Source organism: Rhincodon typus, chromosome 29 (assembly GCF_021869965.1).
Source record: "Rhincodon typus isolate 14 chromosome 29, sRhiTyp1.1, whole genome shotgun sequence".
Taxonomy (NCBI): Eukaryota; Metazoa; Chordata; class Chondrichthyes; order Orectolobiformes; family Rhincodontidae; genus Rhincodon; species Rhincodon typus.
Genome location: NC_063360.1, coordinates 15,804,119 through 15,810,690, shown reverse-complemented (window position 1 = coordinate 15,810,690; position 6,572 = coordinate 15,804,119).

Here is a 6,572-nt window from a genome sequence, read left to right as displayed (position 1 = left end):
CATTGCTAGAGGGATGGAGTTTAAAAACAGGGAGGCTATGCTGCAGCTGTATAGGGTCCTGGTGAGGCCACACCTGGAGTACTGTGTGCAGTTTTGGTCTCCTTACTTGAGAAGGGATATACTAGCACTGGAGGGGGTGCAGAGGAGATTCATTCGGTTGATTCCAGAGTTGAGAGGGTTGGATCATGAGGACAGACTGAGTAGACTGGGATTATACTCATTGGAATTCAGAAGAATGAGGGGAAATCTTATAGAAACATATAAGATTATGAAGGGAATAGATAAGGTGGAGGCAGGGAGGTTGTTTCCACTAGCAGGTGAAACTAGGACTAGGGGGCACAGCCTCAATATAAAGGGAAACAGATGTAGGACTGAGGTCAGGAGGAACTTCTTCACCCAAAGGGTTGTGAATCTGTGGAATTCTCTGCCCAGTGAAGCGGTTGAAGCTACCTTGCTGAATGTTTTTAAGGCAAGGCTAGATAAATTTTTGAACAGTAAAGGAATTAAGGGTTATGGTGAGTGGGCAGGTAAGTGGAGCTGAGTCTCAAAAAGATCAGCCATGATCTTATTAAATGGCGGGGCAGGCTCGAGGGGCCGGATGGCCTACTCCTGCTCCTAGTTGTTATATTCTTATGTTTGTTTTATTAAGAGTCAGAAACTCATTTTTTTTTAGCCTTGGGACAAAACAGTATTTCCAGGTAATCTTGTGATTTAAGCTAAATAAGTAAAAAGCTCCCTAGTGAGATAATTGCTGAAGTGTTTGCTAAATTGTGCTGTCATCACCCAGAAAAGGTGTAGCCAGAAGCAGATTCAGTTCAGAAGGAAAGATCTTCTGATAGCAATCTAATAGTAGTCACCATAACTGGAAAAAGCTTCACTATTTTTTAGAATTCAGTGAGAAAGTTTAGTGAGTTAGGCTATGGCTATGTATCTTAGGAAGAGATAGATCTGGTGAATGTACAGAATGTGAAAGGAAATGCTTGTGAACTTGTCAGTTGAGTAAGAATTTTTTTCTGATTCTGGCAGGAGGGGTGCAATATGCCGACAATGACATGAGCCATATTAAGAATGTAAATTCCTTATGCAATCACCGAAACTGGTCAGCTTGTTTCTCTTTATTATTGAATCCTGCTTCAAAGGCCTCTCTGCCTGTGTCTGTCTTTGGTGACATTTTGTCCTTTTTTTGCAAGATCAAGTGTCAAAGTGCATCATATTCTCACCCATATCTGCAGCAAAGACATTGTAATAACTTGAATCAAATCAAGAGGTAGATTTGGCCAGAACTCTAACACAAAGGATTGCGCCATCATAAAACTTTCACTTGGCTTAACAATAAGCTGAAAAAAATGTTTATTTCAGGCGAACCTATTCTTTAATTAAGCTACTATGCTTTGTTTTTTCTTTTGTGTAATAAACTAATGTTCTTTTGGTAAAAGTATATTGGCAGTCTCATGTGAATATAATCAGTTATAGACTTGCTTGTCAAGTGGTGTGTTTGATTGTCAAATACACTGGCTCAGTGATCAAGTCTACAACCTCATCCACAGCCCGAGCTATAAATCTTCTCAAAAACTTTGAATATAATCAGTAGCTGACCACAATAGTAACCAAATTGCAAAAGTAAAATTTATGGTATTTCAAGTCATATTTCATTCTGGAAACTATCTTGTTAAATATTCAGTATCAGCTGGAATCATAACACTGGTGCATTCCTCATATGTGCAGCTGTCAGATAACATTATACTGACAGGTCATTACATAAGACTAAATATAATGTCATAAAATCAGATACATTTACAGTATTTCTGTTTTTTTTAATAAGTTTATATAATCTGTTCCAGGTAAAATAAAGCCTAAAGTCACAACAGTGGAATAGGAAGTTTGAAGAACACACTCAGTGTACATTTCTATTTTCTCTCTAGTGTCAGGGCTGACCAATTGTAAGGTAAAAGTATCTGTGACATTATTCATGAAATATGTCAAGAGACACAGTTCCAAATTTGAGCCAACCATACATACCACGTCAGTTCAATGGTATCTGCTGTTCTTTGAATATTCAGCACAACACTACTGGGAAAATGAGCAACCAATTATTAATATCTTATGTAATACTGTAATCCTGGGTTTTCACAGTATATCACCTTGTGACCTGATGATTTATGTCTTCTGTAATCTCTTTTGGCAGTGAGGTGAACAAATACAAATGGTAACACAAGGTTTGATTTTAAATAAAAATGAAGCTGCTTTATTTCACAACAGCTGGATATATAATGCAACAGTCATTGACTTTGGTTTTTATATAATATAAAAATAGTGAATATGATACACTTCCCCATATCAGTGGATTATATTGTTTTCCTTAAAGTAATGTATGACTTCTACATTATATTCTTCTCCCAACCTTTTCCTAAACCTCCATGATTCTCAGTTTCCAGTTTCAAAGATCAATCTGCCTGTACAGCATCCTGCTTCAAAGGCCTCTCTGCTTGTGTCTGTCTTTGGTGACATTTTGCCCTTTTTTGCAAGACCAAGTGTCAAAGTGCATCGGCTTCTCACCCATATCTGCAGCAAAGACGTTGCAATAACTTGAATCAAATCAAGAGGTAGATTTGGCCAGAACTCTAACATAAAGGATTGTACCATCATAAGGTTTTGCATTTATGATTGCAATACAAAGTAATAAGTACATTGTCCAATGAGCTGAATTCGAATTATTTTAAGCACAATATTACACTTAATTGTAGCCATCACAATAAATCAGCACCACTCCTGTTTTGTCTGCTTCACTTGGAAGAGGCTTTGATCTAAAACTAGAAGTAATTTATTGCATGATAGTAATCAGGTACATGTTCTATTGAGATCATAGATGTTGTCTTAGTAATAACGAGGTCTACCTCCTTTGAGATCCAGAGCTGTTCTTGTCATCCAGGTTCTGATGACATCATTTTAGGCAGATGTTAATACAGAACTCAGCATTTACCCTTTCTAAACTAAACACCTTCTCCACCATCTCCCAAAAACTTTTTACCCATCATTATCATTGATGCATGCATAAAGATAGTTACATTACCAACTGCTCTATCTACCCAAGTCTTTGGCTTCATAAGTTCAGGAGGTCTGGAGCACACTTCCTGTTGTTCCAGTTATGTTTTCTTTTGTGTTCATGTGAAGTCTGTAAATCCCTTTTAACTGGAGGACCTTTTATCTCCTGTATGTCCTTCAGAGGACATCATTGCTGCTGAACAAGACATTTGGTCCGTTTACTTGTCTACAGGATCCTTAATCTCCTGACCTTTCATCACAGAGAACCTCTTTTCTGCAGAAGCAGATGCTTTGCCTAATACTGTCATCTGGAGGACTTCTAATGTGAGGAATGTCTTTCGTGGAAGAAAGGTGCTGTCTAGAAACGGATGTTTTCTTCTTTGCCCTGGCATTAGATCTCTGAACAAAACAACTTTTTTTTCTTAACTGTGTCCTGAATCTGTGGACATTGGATGTCCTAGTTCAGTGGTGGCTTTCATGGAGTAACATGCAGCAGATCTTCAATCTATGTGAGCAAATCTTTACTTATATTCTACTGGCAAATCTGTGCAGAAGTGTGTAAGCTCTACACTTCAACTTGTTTATTAGGTTAGCCACTCGCATTCCTTCCCTGTTGAACCTTGCATGTTCACTTCTTCCATTATGTTATTTGAGGATTGTTGCCTACTTAGCAATGATCTGTCACTGATACTGCTGATTCTCCCTCCAAAAAGTTGAAGAATTGCAGTATTCCCCTAGAAATTATGTAGTGTTTGACATCAAATTAGAATCTACCACAACAATTTAATCACCAGGCTGTGTTGCTGTCTGAACAATTTCAGTTAAGAATTCACCAACGCATTCAAATGGATCATATTGCTCATTCTCTTACTCATCATTTGTAACTGATTGCAACTTTTGCTGATTCTTGTCATCTGAACTCTCTTCAGTGTTATCAGGAATGGAAAACATTTCAGCCAACTCTGTGTAGTTCTATTGATGGTGATAATGAATGAATTCTGTTATGCCAACATAGGTAATCTCAGAGATTCCATCTTCCTTTTGAGTCTAGGAAGCCCATTGAAATCTTTTACCAGTTTTCTTTCAACTTATTGTTCAAAAACTATCTTTCCTTGTCCTTGGATTCACAACTGGCTGTTTCTTGGCTGGCGTCATACAACTTGAATGGTCATGGCTTGATTGTGCCAGTTCATTGTCAATTGTAATTAATATAACTCTTTCCATCATTGAATAAGGTTGAGGTCGAGACACGTATTCATGCTTAGAAGAGAGAATTCTTGATTGTGAAAGACACTTTCTGTAATCTCTGACATCGCTGGTATTGCAAAATCACATGTACTATACCTTTAATCTTGAGATCTATACCCCCTGGACCATGCAATTTCAATGTTATCTTTGATTCTTTATCCATTCGATTTGATAATGTCATGACATTTGCCCTGGTATCAACCTTTTAAATTAATGCGTCTTCTTGCCAAAATAATTTGCTTGGATTGTGAATTTCCCCTAGGACTACATTTGCTTTTTCTTCTATCATAGGTTGCTCTATCTCTCAAACTTCTATCTATGAGCAGGTTTTTAATCGTTTGCTCTACAACCGTGTCCTACCATTGCAAATCCAGTAGCAGTGACTTTTTGATTTACACTTAAAAAGCAATGGTCTGTTTCTTCTGATGGGCAAATAGCTATTTCTGCAGCATATTGGGAGTTACGTGTGGGATACTGCAGAATCCATGCCTTTGCAGATTCCCAAGGGAATTGCCTGGGAATTGAAGATTCCACTTGCAAGCCCCTGACGCTTGGAACCCTCTGAAAGTATCCATTCAATTCAAAGAATTCAAAAGGTTCTGCTGCAGTTAAGTAAATAGTTACTCAGGAAAAGTTAGACTAACCAAACCTAATTTAACACCTGGTAAACTATTAAAGTGACCCCCCCTACCTGTCCCAAACCCCTTACCATCCTCCAGAATCTGACCCACAAGCCCTGCCAAACCCAATATCTTCCAAGTCTCACCCATCCCAAACTACCATTAACACTGGTCCCCTATCCACCTGGCATCCTTACCTCATGCTTAACTTGTGTATGCTTACCTTTTCATAGGAACTGTCAAAGTGGCTGTCTATGATGCTAAATATTTAAATCACAGAATGTAACAAATGATTGCTGTGAAAACTGGAGTGTGATTTTTCCCAACTGTCCTGCGCTACAAGGGACCTGTCAGATTTAAACAACAAAAACAGAAGTTGCTGCAACAGCTCAGCAGGTCTGGCTGCATCGGTGAAGAAAAAATCAGAGTTAATGTTTCAGGTCTGGTGACCCTTCCTCAGAACTGATGGTAGCTGGGAAAACATTAGTTTATATGCAGAAGGTATGGATGGGGATGGAGTGGGGAGTAAACAATAGGATAAAGCCCAAAGAGAGGGAAAAGCGGTTGAATAGATAAAGGAGTTGATAACGATCTGGCTAGGAGGGCCAATGGCTGTTAATGGGGACTGGCTATGTGATAACAAGGCCTGGTGTGTGGGGTAGGGACACCCTGGTCCACTCTTCCTTCACCCCAACAGCACCCCCTCCCAATAGCTCCACAGCACCTTCCCCTGCAACCAGCAAAGGTGCAACACCTGCCCATTTATCTTCCTCCTCAATATCTAAGGGCCCAACATACCTTCCAGGTGAAGCAACACCTCACCTGCAGTTGTCAGAATCTGATCTACTGCATTTGCTGCTCACAATGTGGTGTCCTCTACATTGGGGAAACAAAGCATAGGCTGAATGACCGCCTCACAGAACATCTACATTCTGCTCGCAAAAAAGACCCTGAGTTACCTGTTGCCTACCACTTTAACACATCACCCTGTTTCCTGGCCAACATCTCTGTCTCAGGCTTGCTGCAGTGTTCCAGCAAATCTCAACGCAAGCTGGAATAACAACACCTTATTTTCCGCTTGGGGACCCTGTAGCCCTTTGGACTCAATATCAAGCTCAATAATTTCAGGGCCTAAACTCTCCCATATCCTAGCCCCCTACCTCACACACAATGCCTTGTTATCACGTAGCCTGTCATTACACACTACCATGTGTGAAGCCAGAGACGGAGATGTTGGCCAGGAAACAGGGTGATGTGTTAAAGTGGCAGGCAACTGGAAGCTCAGGGTCTTTTTTGCGAGCAGATGTTGGATATTCTGCGAAGTGGTCACCCAGTCTATGCTTCGTTTCCCCAATGTAGAGGAGACCACATTGTGAGCAGTGAATGCAGTAGACTAGATACTGGGAAGTGCAGGTGAAGTGTTGCTTCACCTGGAAGGTATGTTTAGGCCCTTGAATACTGGGGAGGGAGGAGGTAAATGGGCAGGTGTTGCACCTTCGCCGGCTGCAGGGGAAGGTACCGTGAGACTGTGGAGGGCGGGGTCAGGGTGCTGTTGTGGTGAAGGAAGAGTGGACCAGGGTGTCCCTACCCCACACACCAGGACTAGTTATCACATAGCCTGCCATTACACATTACCTGTTGTTAGTGACTAACAATACCCAT